Here is a 15,594-nt window from a genome sequence, read left to right as displayed (position 1 = left end):
GGAAAAGAATCATTAAGAGACAGTTGCCAATAATTCAGCTTCTATTTACTTATTCATTTTAATAAAATAGTCTTCATAAAAATATCTTGCACATGTATATATGCATGCATATCCATGCATCTGTATTTACATATGTATGTAGAGGAATGTATTTTTTATCGAAGACAGCTAGAGATTAGTGACCATATTACAATAGACAATTATATGTTGGCTAAATTATTCTTATACAATATAAGTTGTAAATACTTTTTCAAATTAAAAATGCATATTCTCTTTTTCTAAGCTGGGTAAAAATTAATCAGAATCTTAGCACCTCCCAAAAGAATTTTGAGGAAAATGATTAATTTTTTATAAGCATCTTCTGGGCACAGAGTCATGTATTTATGCCTGTCAGAAACATTTGCTTGTGTTAATGGCACCAAATGTTGTAGGAGTGTGAATAAATATATTGTACCCTATCATAGCCAAGCTTTCTCAATCTGATCAATTACTCTTAATAGGAAAGTACTTTTCAATGGGGTCACTATGAAATCTCTAAATAGTAGGAATTGAGGAGACTATTAAAATCTCATTGAAATAAAATACATGGAAAGTGCCAATCTCCTTTTTCACTATTAAACAAAGTTCTGAGAACTGCCAAAATTTGAGAAACAAAACATTTTAAAAAAATACTATGCAATCCAATCATATATATATATATATACACACATACATGCCACATTTTCATTCTGAGAGATAGCATCCTCTGTCGTTTGTCCACATGCCTCAAAGTTTGCCTTAAATAACCACAAACCATGACACCACTGGCAAGTATTTATAATGAAAAGCAATAAAAGAATATGTGTTCAAAGCCCAATTAAAACAGATTTGAATGGTCTTATAAGAATCTAGAATACCAAGGATAATACATGTTGACGTGATGAAGATGAAATAATCACAGAAAAACAGGATTTTTGATTCTAGGGAAAGAAGTTTCTAATAATAGGTATTACCTATTAAACATCTATTTTCTGATACTTAAAATAAAAAATATTATCAATTTTTCCTCTCTCTTCCCAGTCCACCTCAGAACAGAGCTCTTTCACAGAATACAAGTATGTTCTGAAGAAGTCATAGGGAGCATTTTCCATGTTGTAATTATTTTTGTACGTTAAATCAACATTCACCATATATTTTTGCTTAGGCTAAATTGTTAAAAGATAAACACTGATGAGGGTGCACGGGTGGTCCACTGGTAGAATGCTCACCTTTCATGCGGGAGACCCGGGTTCGATTCCAGGCCCAGGCATCCCCCCAAAAAAAATTGATGAAAGGGTGTGCTCAATTTTTAAAGAATCTTTTGAATGATAACATCAATAAACATGTAGTCACAAGGAGTGATAATTCCTGCGAAGGAAAAGGTGTAGAACCCAACAGGAGAGAGTAGTGAGGGCCTATGGTTTGGATTGGGGCATCAAGGAAGTTCTCTCTGGGGAAGGATACATTTAAGGTGAGCCCTGAAGAATTCCAGGTGGGAAGAATCCTAGGTTTAAAAACAATGCTGGGAGGGTGGTGGTGCAAAGGTAGTCCAGTGGTAGAATTCTCACCTGCTATGCAGGAGACCCGGGTTTGATTCCCAGCCCATGCACCTTCCAAACAAATAAGAAAGCAAACAAACAAAAAGCCAAACAAACAAATTCAACAAATGATGCTGCAGTAAGGAGATAAGAAAAAGAACAAAATGTGAACCCCACCATACAGCATATAAAATAAATAAATAAATAAAATAAAATAAAAAACAAGGCTGGAAAAGAGTGTGGTGGATTTGATAAACAAATAGAGGCCAGGTGGCAGGAGAGTGTTGATTCAGGGGTGCAGAATTAGGTAGGTCCATGTTATGGAGAGCCCTGTGGGAAATACAGACATATTTGGATTTTGTTTTACATGTAACGGAAAACCTATAATGGGTGATATGAAAGGTAATAACATCATCTAATATTTAAAAATTATGGCACTTGCTGTTGTGTGAAAAATGAACAGGAGATAAAAGGGAAATGAGAGACATTGGTAAGAGAATCAATGAGAATGGTCTAGGAAGAGTTGATGGTAGTTTGGATTAAGTTAGTGGCAGTGGTATTAGAGGAAAATCAATGATTCGAGATATACTTGAGATTTGGTGACAGATGTGATGTTGAGGGTGAAGGAAAGGAGGTGCTAAAAATCCTTTCAGTGGTTTTCAATGTGGGAAAGTGGCTAGGCATACATATTTTAACTAACTGTTAAAATCTGGAGGAAGAATAAATTGCATGATGGGAGAGAGGATTAAGTATTTCCTTTTGAACAGATTAAATATAAAAATTGCCCTTTCAGAATACAAGTTAAAATAAATTAAGTAGATTGAAATATTAGTGGCCAATGAAAGGGAGTGGTAAGGGGTATGGCATGTATGAGTTTTTTCTTTTTTCTTTCTTTTGCTGGAGAGATGCAAATGTTCCAAAAAATGATCATGGTGAATGCACAAGTATCTGATGATATTGTGAGCCATTGATTGTAACCATGTCTAGAATGTTTGTAGGTCTTCAGTACATGTGGGTATTTTTAGCTCGTGGCTTATCAATGAAGCCAAGAGAAGGGATAAGTCCACCTAGAGAGAGAAACAGAGAGAGCAGAAAGTGTGCAGGATAGAACCAGAGGAATTCCAACATTTGGAATTTGGAAAGAAGAGAAAAACCTATAGAATAGCCTGAAACAAAACTGTTCAGGTGAAAAGGAGAAAAGGTGGGAGTGACATGCGGTCAGGAGGTGAGAAGATAGTAAGGAGGGTGTGCTTTAGACTGCATCTAATGTGTTAATGCTGATGACTAGCAGGATGAGGGTTTAAAAACAAAAATTGTTGCATAGAAACATTGGTATTGAATGTCCTATGTATAACATTACAAAGCATTAAAATATCAAAGTGAGAAAAGAAAATAACTCCAGTTGGATTGACTTTTTATCAGTATAAAATATTTCTCTTTACCAGTTGAATCAATTTTTCTTTTAAAGTTGATTTTGTATAATGTTGGTATAGCCCCTACAAATCTCTTTCAGTTAATGCCATTATGTAACATTTTTCCATCCTTTTACTTTTATCTAACTGTATGTTTGAATCTAAAGTGTGTCTTTTGTAGAGAGAGTATGTATGTGGCTGTGTTATTGTTTAATGTGTTCTGCTGATCTCTGCTTTTTATTGCAGTGATTACTCCATTTACATTTAATGCAACTATAAATACATTAAGACTTATATCTACTATTTTGCTACTTGTTTTATCTCTGTCTTATGTCCTTTTCTTCTCTATTGCTTCATTCCTGCCTTCTTTTGTTTTAAATCAATATTTTCTAATCTATGATTTTGAGTCCTTTATTTTTTTTACTATATACATATTTTTGTTATTTTCTTAGTGGTTGTCCTAGAGGTTACAATTAACATCTTAACTGACTGATATCAATTTAATTTTAATAGTGCACAAAACTAATATTTCTCTATTTCTTTCATTTTCATTTTTGCTACTATTATCATGCAAACCACATCATACTTCCTTTTTTTATTTTTTTCTGCTTGGGCAGTCACTGGGAATCAACCCCAGGTCACCAGAATGGCAGGCAAGAACACTGCCTGCTGAGCCATACTTTTCTTTAATCCTTTAGACATGATTTCCTTTAGTTCTTTGAATATATGTATATAACAGCTGATTTAAAACCTTTAAATCTGAGCCCCCTCCAAGATATTTTTGCTGGCTAGTTTTTGCCTTACGTGGCATATATTCTTGGTGTTTTTTGTTTCTTTGTTTTGCATGTTGCATAATTTTTCATTGAAATCTGAACATTTTAGATAATATAGTGTAACTACTTTAGTATGGGATCCCCACCCCCAGGTCACATTTTGTTTTTGTTGTTTTCCTAATTGCTACATATTAGTTTAAAGTATCTTTCCTGGACTGACTCCACAGATTCTCTATCCCCTACAGTGTGCAGCCACTGAACTCTCTACTAGCTTTTTTTTTTTTTCTCTTATTGATGGAGGTAGAAATTGGATCTATCCTACCACAAGTCAAGAAACACCAAAGTTTGCCTGAAAACAGCAAAATCTTGGCGAGAGATATGGAACAGATTCTCACCTTGAATGCCCAAGAAGAAGGCAGCTCTTCTTAAATGGATACCAGCCATATTGGAGTTAGGGCTGATGTTAAGCCAGTATGACCTCACCTTGCTTGATTCCATCTGCAAAGACCCCATGAACCAGGGTGCTGGCACACGTGAACTTTGGGGGGACACTATTCAGCATCGAACAAAGAAATAATGTGCTTTAATTCAGTGTTTCGTATTATTTCTGCATTTGTCTTAGTTTTCTTGTTTTTAGAAGTGAAAATAATAAAACAACAGTATTGTACTTATTAAATGAGATGACATACGAAAAATTGGCATTTCGATAAATATTAGATCATTTTTTCCTTTCAAAGCAGCAATCAAGGATCCCTGAAGATAAGCAGTACACAGGAGTGGTTGAGGGAAGAGAAGGACACACTATGGGAATTAGACACAACAGGCTCGAGGATTACCAAATTATAGACACTTGTTTAGAGAAAGAGTCACAAAGGATGTGTTGCAAAAGCCAAACACCACTAATCTAATTTTTTATGATTTTACCTGCACCTGTTTTATTCCCTCTGCAGTATAGACAAGTGAATCTTTCTTTGCAGTTTCATTTTTGCAACCACAGTCCACACTTACCATTCCCTTAACCTGCTGTTATTCTGTGTCCTATCTTTATTTCACACTTAGGCCTTTGGCATTCTTGAATTATCAAGATACCGCAATATATGTTCCTATAATTCCGATAATTTTCTATCCTTAAACATTTGCGTTTTCTCCATGTTTCATGCAGTTTTCTCTAAATGGTTTCAGGAATCCTACAGTTGATATCAGGTACCACATACTGGAATGAGGGCACTGCTTGTTTGTTTTCCTTCATTTACTTCATGCATCATCGCGCTCTGAGATTAAGCTTTTAGAAGCAAATTGACATTTTAATAAGAGATTATATGTATAAAACTTATGCTATGCATATATGTGTTTAAAGATGAATATTACCATAAGTTTTTGTTTGTTTGTTTGTTTTTTCACATGGGCAGGCACCAGAAATTGAACCCGGGTCTCCGGCATGGCAGGTGAGAACTCTGCCGCTGAGCCACTGTTGCCTGCCCAACCATGAGTTTTATATAAACTTACATATAGATAGATTTTAAATTATAATAACTTATAGGATTCTACTTTAAGCCGTATGCTATCTAATTTCCTGATGTCTTGTGTCTTGATTTCTCATTTTTAGTGTTTGTTTAACCAATGTAATAGAGTTAGTATAAAGAGGTTAAAATGACTTTAACATTTATTTCTACACTTCAACAAATTATTAAATAGTATAACCATTTTAGTTGTTATCAAGTATAGTTTACATATCCAGTATATATTCTTTTTTTTTTTTTTTTTTTTTTTTTTAAAGGAAAGACAGAGAGAAGGAAGGAAGGATAGAAGGAAGGAAGGAAGGAAGAAAGGGAAACATTTTTAAACATTTTCTTGTTTTATTGTATTCTGTTTCTCCGTTTTTGTCACATGGGCTGGGGCCGGGAATCGAACCGAGGTCCTCCGGCATAGCAGGCAAGCACTTTGCCCGCTGAGCCACCGCGGCCCGCCCCCAGTATATATTCTTAAGATGAATATATAAGACTCCACATTTCTTAATTTAAAGGGGAACGGTGTATGGCTAATGTTAGAAAACTCTGCCATCATTGATTAATGTGAAATAATGCTTTCTAAAGCTACTATCTGCTAAAATCGATGGTCAGAGGATGAGAAATCCAACTGCTTCTATTGCTAGAGTAGATTTGGAATGGAAACTCTATAATATTTTCTCAAAAAGAAATAAACTACACTCTAATGGTTTTTTGTTTTTGTTTTTGTTTTTTTCCAACAGGGGAAAAAAAATGCCCTGGAAAAACTTGTGAATGCTTTGTCATTTGTGCAAAACTGTGAAAACACCAAAGCAGCCAGTTTACTCATCCCTAATTTCCCCAGATGGCCGAGTTCCCATTAACTCACCAGAGAATGAGATGCAGACCCACTGCCTTTACATGTCAGTTTGACAAGGCATAATGTCTGATCTTGTTTGTGTATGCCTTTCCCTTCTACCTCTAGCCTGCTTCACTACTGGTGGTCTGCCCGTGTGCAACACAGATGTTTCTCTCTCTCGACTGCATGCTTTATTTTTCAAGTAGTTTCGGAGAGCATATGTTTCCACAGGAGCTTGTTCCTTCTTTCTCCCAACACCTTTTTGTGCTACATAAACAATCTTCATCTGCTCCCTCAGATCTGGGGCGCATGAGACTTTCACAGATGTTGATTTCTTTTTCAGTCTGTTTGCCTCTGGTGAACATGGTCTTCAGATAATGTCTCTCTTCCGTCTCTGTTCCAAATGACTCAGAATGCAAAATTTTCCCTCTCCTTTCAACTTCAGTTTCCTTCTGTGACCTCAGCATGCTTTCGTCCCCTTTCTTCTGAGCCTCTCTTTGTACTAGCTCTCCAGATGGGATCAAGGATGAGCTCTTCATGCTCCTCGTTTTATTCTCCTTGCAACTATTTGGTTTGCAGGAAAAGGAAGAAACAAACTTCACACATTAAATATTTCACATGCATGGCCACCTACATTATTTTGATTTGTTTCTTTGACTTTTGGTGTTCTTTCATAGTTTATGTATTTATATTTGATAGCTATGTCTAATTGCTTTTTCATGTGTACCCTCTCTTGACAAAGAAGGGCTGAGCAAATATACATACAGAGACACATCTATGGCAAAAAATTATATAAAAAACATGGGGGTAACCACTATTTTAATCTAAATTTTCTTTCTTTTGTAAAAGAGGGATTTCAGCTACCCTTTTATTCATTCAACCCATAGTTTTTGAACATATGTTATGTGCCAGAAAGTCTTCTGGGTGCCAGGATTATGGCAGTAACAAAATAGGGAGAGCCTTTCTTTTCTTGGAGTTTATATTCTGGTACGAGAGACAGATCATAAACAAGTAAAGAAATAATTAAGATAATGATGAGACTATGCTTATTGAGCTGAAATCTGAATGACAAGCAGGAGCACTGATGCAAAGACCAGTGGGATGAGAACTCCAGACAGAAGGAACAAGTGCAAAGTCCCAATAGGACCCAGTTGGCATGGATGAGAAACAAAAGAGAGCTCACATGGCTGCAGCATCACACCAAGCAAGGCGGAAGGGGATGGCCACAGTGTGGGAGTGGTAGTCAGGGAACTGACCATGGAGGGCTTTGAGAAACAGAGTAGACATTTTCAATTTTATTCTCAGTGTCCTTGGAAGGCATGGAGGGTTTTAAGCCTTAAGCAGCAAAGTGGAAATGTCTGATTTATGTTTTTGAAACATCACCTTGGCTGCTGCAATAAATTATTACAGTGGAGGAAGAGGTAGTAGGGAGAACAGATGTGATATTTTATAATTATCAACCTTAATATAATTGTGATTGGCCATAAATGATTTATTTTCATGTAAGACTTTGCTAACTCTTGTGTTTCCAATCTTTCCTCTTAATTAGTTTGCAGTATCGTTAGTGTAAGGATGATGGCCTCTTTATATTTCAAATTTAAATTCCCTTCCGTGGTATGTGAGGATTTCTAGAATTTTACCCTTGCATCTCCTTCCTAATTTCAGAGCTTTCCCCTCCCATCACAAATACACTGCTTTGTAAACCTCAGCTCCACTGAACCACTTGCTGTTTCCTGACTGAGCTACGTGACTCATGCTCTATCTCTGATCAGCCCGAGACATCTGTCACTACCTTGTGTGTACTTTCTCCATAACCTGCAGTGGCTTCTTCTACCAAAACTCCCCAAACATAAATGTCTGTGGATGAGCAAAGAACGCTGGAAAATGCTAGAGAGCTAGCAAGGACAAACATTAGCAAAACCTTGATGGAAAGTTAAGGGCCTGTTGACTTCAACCCCAACATTCTAGAAAGACTTTAGAAGAATTTTAGTGTGAGAGTAACAAGATCGGATTTGTCTTTTAGAAAACTGGCTGTGGCAGTATATAGGCAGCAGGAGAGGATGGAACGGCTGAACTGAGTTTGGAAGCAGGCTATTATATTACTAGTGATTAATAAATAGTAATTATATATTTGCATATAATTATTATATCACTAGTAATATGAAAGCCTGGGGGCTTGCAGCCTTCACATAAATGCACACACACATATGCATGCACACAGAAACAACAGTGAAAATGCAGAAGAATGGGTGCAGAAATATTTAAACAGTATCTTATTGGTGAATGGTATGCAAGAGAAGGCAGTGCAGAGACAAATGATGAAGACTCTGGGATCCCTCCCATTTCTGTCTTGACCATCAGGTTCAGAGTGATGCAATTCACTGATGTTGACTTTAGCGGTAAACATCGGAGAGGCAGGGGGTGATCTTTTAGTAACAATAACAAGAACCACCACAACCATAACAATATGATTCTTTCAAACTCAAATGCTGTGTTTTTCGTTTTACAAATTAACCTGTATCTCAATTATTTGACTTATTATGATTTGCTCTCCTCCTTTTTTAATAAATTCATTTTGAATTTCCTAACTATCTGTAGTGATGTTGAAGTAGAAGAATTAGCACTTCCCGTACTTTGGCCCATATACATAGGACAACAGTGGTCCCTTAGCAGGCAGGGACTGGGTTGGGAAGAAGTTGGGTGATTTGGGAAAACACTGTTCAGGGATGAGGGAGAAATCAGGACAGGGCCAGGCATGGGTCACGGGCCTTTCATTCCTTCTCTCATCATTTCATCATAATGTCCCTGTCTCCCTTCTACCCAGTTCTGTGACCTTCATTTAACAGATCCTCAATAACTATTTCCTTAATAAATAAATGATGTATATATATATATATATATATATATTTTTTTTTTTTTCTCTAATGGGTAATGGAAAGCTTCCTCAACTGATAAGGAAGCTTTAGGATCTCTTAAATCTTGGAAACTTTGCCAAGGTTTTGTCATTGTTTGCTTGCATTTCTTAAACTTCCTGTTTTGCTAGGTATTATTTTTAAACTGAAAAAAACCTGCTCTGTGATTTGTTTAGGTAGGGTACGTGCACTTTTTGCTCACTGTTTTGTCCCCTTTTAACTCATTTTTGAGGTTAACTATATAAATGGATTTACTTATTTAAGAATTTTTGCAAAAAGACATTTTCAGAGAGTTCAAACTACTTTTACTCTGATGGGAGAAAGTAGGGAATATGGTAAAATAAACCAAACGTTATTACCAAATATTCACCTTGATTTTGAAGTGTATTCATTAGCAAATGTTTAGTGAGCATTTACCCAAATACATGCAATGATGTTGCTTGCATTCCAGAGGAGAAAGAGCATAGACAATGAACAAGTAAATAAAATAGTTAGGTGGTGATAAGGACTATAAGAAAACAGAAGCAGGAAGGGGTATATATAAAAAGAGAACATATGTTCCAGATGATCAAGAACAGTCTTGATTTGTGCCTTGTGATGCAGCATAATGATTAATAGAATGCTCTTTCACTCTCAGATTGGCTCTTTCATTTCCCAGTTTGGAAGATAAACTATATATAGTAACTCTAGGGATTGGAATGTTGGGTGAGAATGGGTTGTGATTTCAGATTGAGTGACCATGAAGTCTTGGCTGAGATGACATTTAAGTAAGACTTGAAGGGTATGAAGGGGGAAGTAACCAAGACATCTTGGGGGCAAAGTTTCCAGATGTATGGAACAGCAAGTGCAAATGCCCTGAAGTGAGTGCATACTTTGCATGTTCAAGAAAAAACAAAAAGGGAAGTGTAACTGAAGGAGAGTAGAGTGATGGAGGGTGATGGTAGAAGGTGATGAGAGCTAAGAGATAAGTGGGCTTTGAAAAGTACAGGCCTTATAAGGCCTTGGTAGACTATCAACTCTGAGTGAGGCCAAAGCCAGTTCAGGACTTCCTACATTGTAGCATGTTCTGACTTCTATACTAATTGGAACACTTTGCCTGCTGTGTGGAGAAGAGACTGCTGGGGAGGACAGGTGGAAGCAGAGAGGCAAGTTAGAGCCTTATGATTATTCAAGGTGGAAATGATGGTGCCTCAGAGAGATTGGTAGCAATGAGAGGATGAGAATCATCGGAGTCTTGAATAAGTGAATATAAGAGAAAGAGAGAACTACCGCAAAACTCTGAGGCTTAGGTTTGAACCACAGGAAGAGTGGGTTCCTTTTTTACTGATATGGGAAAAAGACTGAGTTAAGGGTAGGTCTGATGACAGATTTGGGCTTTTAAATTTTATATAAAATGTAAGATGTGTATTAGGCAGCCAAGTGGAGATATCAAGTAGGCAGAAAAGAGCCAGAGATACAATTTTGGGCACCATTACCATGCAGGTGGTATTCAAAGCCGTGAGGTAGATTAAATCTCAGAGACAGTGCATCCAAAGAGGGAAGAAAAGTGGTTCAAACAGGGACTCAGTCCTGAGGCATTCTGAAGTTTAGAGGCTCAGGAAACATGGAAGGATAATCACAATGGAGAGAGAGATTTTCTAGCAGGTTGACAATTATCTTCAGGTGGAGGAATTATGATTTTTACTTTTACAATTTTTTAATTTTATAAAATAAGTAGGATATATATTTTTGTATATACAGTTCTTAGGTGTACAGTTCAATAAGTTGATAATTGTATAAGCTTATGTAACTATCTTCTGAAACAAGATGCAGAAGAATTCCATCACCCCAGAAAATTTTCTATGTCCCTTTCTCTTTCTAATCAATCCCTTCTCTCAGATGTATCCATTTTTTGATTTCTATTACATGAATGAGTTTTACTTGTCTAGAATTTCAAATAAATTACTGTTTTGCGACTTTTGCTCAGCATGATGTCTGTATTATAAATAATTACCTTTTGTTGCTTATATCAATAGTTTGCTCTTTTTTATTGCTAAGTAGTATTTCATTGTAGGAATAAGCCATTATTTGATTTCCCGTTCTTCAGGTGAGGGACATCTGAATTGTTTCCAGTTTTAGGTTATTATGAATTAGGCTGTTATAAACATCCTTGTAGAGTCTTTTGTGGACATTTGTTTTCATTTTGCTTGGATAACTACCTTGGAGTGAAATTGCTGGTCATAGGGTAAATGTAATTTACCTTCATAAGAAATAGCCAAGCAATTCTGGGGAATGCTTACTTTCCCTATGGAAAGCCTTTTAAAACAAGATAGTTGTTTTCTTAAGAATTTTCCGTTTTTTGCTCTATGAATTCCTACTTTTAAATATCCATTATACCTTTTCATGTAAATCCCTGATTTGAAATCTTGTCAAAATATTTTAAGTGACAGTTTTTATGGATCTATCTTAATGTGTTAGTATAAGTTGCAAGTTGATAAGCGTACCTGGGATGGATTGTGGAGAGATTACTCATCTCTTAATTTAGCATTATTGCAAATTATTTTATTAAGCTCTTGGCTCAAGCAGAGATGGAAAGGAGCTCTCATTACTCCTTTGATTAGGTGGGAAGTTACTGTCCTAACAGGAGCAATCCCAGGATGTGCTCTCTGCCCATCTTTCAAAGGCATGTCTTAACTTCTTCCTTTGTTAATTTCTTTTAGCTCCAGCTTTATCCATTTGGAAGCAAACATGTTGAAGACATAGAGGCTGAGTACAAGTGAGAGCCAGCAGACCAACCCTTCTCAGTGACTACTGGCAAAAAGAATGCTTTCTTGTTAGAGTGGCAGAGGTGGCAGCAGCTAAGGCAATTAAAGCAGAGTAGCTGAGGTGCCAGCTCAGCCTGGAGTCAGGCACATGACCTGGAGAAATGTCACCCACAGGGTAAGACTGTGGCTTCAAATGTCGTTTATTTTACCCCTTGCTCCAATGCTTCAACACATTTTTAATGTTTATATTTAGCTGTTTATTGATGTTATAGTTTTGATAAATGACAAATTGTTGAATATTAATTTCTCATGAGAACTTAAACTTCGTACCTTGTATAAAACTGGGTGAAGGACTGCCCGTGTAGCTTAAAGCCCTAATTAAAGTGGCATTTCTACCTCGCAACGGAGTTGCAAAAGCATTAAACTAGTGGTAATCGATGGGTAAAAGTTTTGTACCCCAGGGGACATTTGTCAAATTCTGGAGACATTTTGGTTGTCACAACTTGGAGGGAGCTGTTATGGCCTCTAGTGGGTAGAGGTCAGGGATGCTGTAAATATCCTACAATGCACCGGACAGCTTCCCACAACAGAATTATCTGGCCCAAATGTCAACAGTGCCATTGTTGAGAAATCCTGAGTCAAATGATCAGTTTGGGTAGGAGAATACTTTTTTTTTTTTTTTTTAAGAGAGAGGGAGGAAGGGAAGGAAAGACAGAGAGAAGGAAGGAAGGATGGAAGGGAGGAAGAAAGGGAAGCATCTTTAAACATTTTCTTGTTTTATTATATTTTGTTTGTTTGTTTGTTTTTTACATGGGCTGGGGCCGGGAATCGAACCGGGGTCTTCCGGCATGGCAGGCAAGCACCCCTGCCCGCTGAGCCACCGCGGCCCGCCCTGGGTAGGAGAATACTTTTAAAACCTGAAATTACAGACCAAAAGTGATTTGTCTTTCAGGAGACTGGGTTTTATAATCTGTTAGCTAAAAAGACTGACATAGGACCCACCCTCCAGGGTGGTATTAGACCCAAGAGCTGAAACAGGTTAAAAAAGATATGGTAAATTTAGCTTCGACTTCAGGCAGTTGGAAATGAATTTTGCAAGTGCAGATATTGGGATCTCAGTTGGGCTGTAAGGGAAGCAGAGCTTGTGGTGTTGATTTATTCTCAGTAGGAAGGGTAGGGTCTCAACTAAGTAAGAGAGGATGTGAATACCCTATTGAAGTACCCCCCATTATTCTTTATCACAGCATGCCCTTTTCTTTCCTAGCACTTTGATAAACTTACAATTATTATTGCTCTTATTATCAACCTACTATCTGTTCATCCTATTGGTCAGTAAACTCCATAAGGGCAGGAGCTGTATATGTCATTCAGTAATGTACATCCTGTATCTAACACAGGGCCTTGTCATGGTAATGACATCAATAGGTAATATTTTTGTTATATCAATGAATTAAACATTCCTGTAGTTTGAATGCTCACCATTATCCATTTCTGTTTAATAATAGAAAACCTTCATTTTTCTCCCATTTTCCTTGAGAAAGGAAGCTTTCCTTAAGAAAGTTCATACATTATCTTCCTTTTGTTCTGTTCATTTAGAAATTAAAAATTAGAAGTTGGCAATATAGAAGGACCCTTTACTTGACCCAGTTCCATATTATGTGTAGGTACCTTTCATGGCTGAACTATCTCTGGCAACTTTTCCTCTTTTCCTGGGCTCTGAAAAGCACTGAGAATATGTGTTTTTGATCTATGTACTGTAAGGATCACAACATGAGAAGCATGTTTCAAATTGGCCATCAGTGAGCAAAGAGGAGAGGAAAAGATGTGCAGGAACTGACGTTTAGAGCTAAGGGTCGGAGGAGTCAGAAATAATGAAGGCAAGGAATGAGTTAAGGAAAAGGGAGGCATTCTGGCTGAATACTACAAAAGATGATAGTCACAACCATTGCTGAAATGAAATATAATAAGAATTAAAAATATTATCCAGAGAGAGCAGAGCATTTAAATGGCCCTTGGTGAAACAGGAAATAAAACTGAAATAAAAAAAACCCAAACAACCCTTTTATCACATGGCAGCTTTTTATCTTTTCATTTGCAGTATTATTTGCAGTTCCCTAACAAGTCTAATGAGACGTACGATACCATGCCAACATCTTTAAAATTGGATAAAGATATACACTATCACACACACTCTCTCTGTATTTATTTCCATATGTAGTGCAGAGAGCATTTGAAGCATCTGAATCAATATTTATGTGTCACCTTCTAGGCCCTAACTAAAGTCTCTTTCTGTGTGATTTTTAGGACTCTGGAAGGCACTTGGAAATTGAGCTGCTCAGAGAAAACCACTGCTTCCTTTACAGTAAAGCAAAAGTCAGAGAAGCATTATTAGAACTTGTGGATTTTTCCTGTCATTTGAGAAGTTAAGCAGCCTTTGGTAGCCCTAATTAATCATATAGCTGCTAATTTATATATTTTATGACAAACTATTTACTTGGGAACTTATTTATAAAGTTGTATAAAGTTTTAGATATTATTCATATTTAGTTATACACTGAATGAATCCTTTTCATCAAAATCATCCTGTTCTTTTCTTTCATCAACTTACCAAATTTTGTACATCTGTTATTTTATTCATCTTTTAAATATTTTGTTCCCCAGTAGACCGTGCTTCAGGTACTATTTTTTTTGTTTACCATCGTATACCTAGGAAAGTACCAAGTACTCAATTATTGTATTCTGAATAAAGAAATGTTTGAATTCTACAACAGTAGTGACTTTGAAAGCCCAGGATTTACTAGTTATTGTACTTACATGTCACAATGAATATTCATGGTGAAATAAGCGTTCCATTTTGGAACATTCTTTCCCTTTTTGTAGGCATCAATAGCCACATAGAAGTTTTTTTTTTTTAAATCTGATAACTGCGTCTTAAATTTTATTCCCACATATTCAAAATGCAGTGAGCTCCTTTATCAATCTTTCAACCCAAAGGTTGGCTTCCAAAATGTTAGCAATTTGAAATTGCGTAAGTTGCCTAAATTTTTTTCTGTGAAAATTTTGTATTCGGTTTCTGATTAGGCAGTCAAATGCGGTGTTTCTATTAATTTATTTCCAGGCTGCAATCTTCTGTCCGCTCCCAGATGGACAGAAATGACTGCCGTGGTTGAAACCTCCCCTGTCCCACCCTCCACTCCCAATCTCCACTAGCTCTTAGTAAAGGTAATTGATGCCTCCATAAAACATCATAAAACGTCACGTTTAACTTTAAGCTCCCTTAAGCACTCATCCGCTGATCTTATGTATTCCGGCTCTTTCCGCAGGGTCCCAGGGTGGCTGCTGAGTCTGCGAAGCGGGCCCGTTGACTGATTTCCTGCAGGTTTTTAGTTTAAAGTTGATTCCTGTCTTCAGAATTCGGGACATGAAAGGGATATGTGAGGCTTTTAAGAGAGATCTGCCTATTTCTTCTATTTTACTGTCTTCATATGGTGGCAATTTCCTGTTGGTGTTACCGTAAGAAAAATGTTCTAAAATTGGAAATAAGGCATGCTGTAGGACCAATTCTCAAGCTTTCAAGTTAGCTGGAACAACTCAGAATGTTGTTAAATGTTGAATTTTATTCAGTTCGTCTGGGGTGGGGTCCTAGATTCTGAATTTGGAACACTGCCAGTGCTGCTAGAACAGGGATTACATTTTGAGAAGCGAGGTGCTAGGGGAAAATTGTTAAATTTTTTAATTTAACAATTTTAAAACTGAAGTCCTAAAAATTTAAATTGTTAAAGTCCCATTTAAAAGTCCGTTTCAGTCTCTAGAGCCGCGGTTCTCAAACTTGGTTGCATAGCAGAATCATCTGG

The 15,594-nt window shown here is 36.8% G+C and overlaps 1 long non-coding RNA gene across 1 annotated transcript; it reads left to right on the top strand.

The window, feature by feature from the left end:
* Nucleotides 1–10,105: 10,105 nt before the first annotated feature.
* LOC143682368 (uncharacterized) lies at nucleotides 10,106–14,518 on the top strand. Its single transcript, XR_013175097.1, has 3 exons — nucleotides 10,106–10,238; nucleotides 11,696–11,915; nucleotides 14,045–14,518. It is a non-coding gene; the product is annotated as an uncharacterized LOC143682368 (long non-coding RNA).
* The last annotated feature ends 1,076 nt before the right edge of the window (nucleotides 14,519–15,594 follow it).

The sequence above is a fragment of the Tamandua tetradactyla genome, chromosome 5 (assembly GCF_023851605.1).
Source record: "Tamandua tetradactyla isolate mTamTet1 chromosome 5, mTamTet1.pri, whole genome shotgun sequence".
NCBI classification, from domain to species: Eukaryota; Metazoa; Chordata; class Mammalia; order Pilosa; family Myrmecophagidae; genus Tamandua; species Tamandua tetradactyla.
The sequence above is the reverse complement of the archived record's forward strand: the minus strand, read 5'-3'. Positions and strand labels throughout refer to the sequence as shown.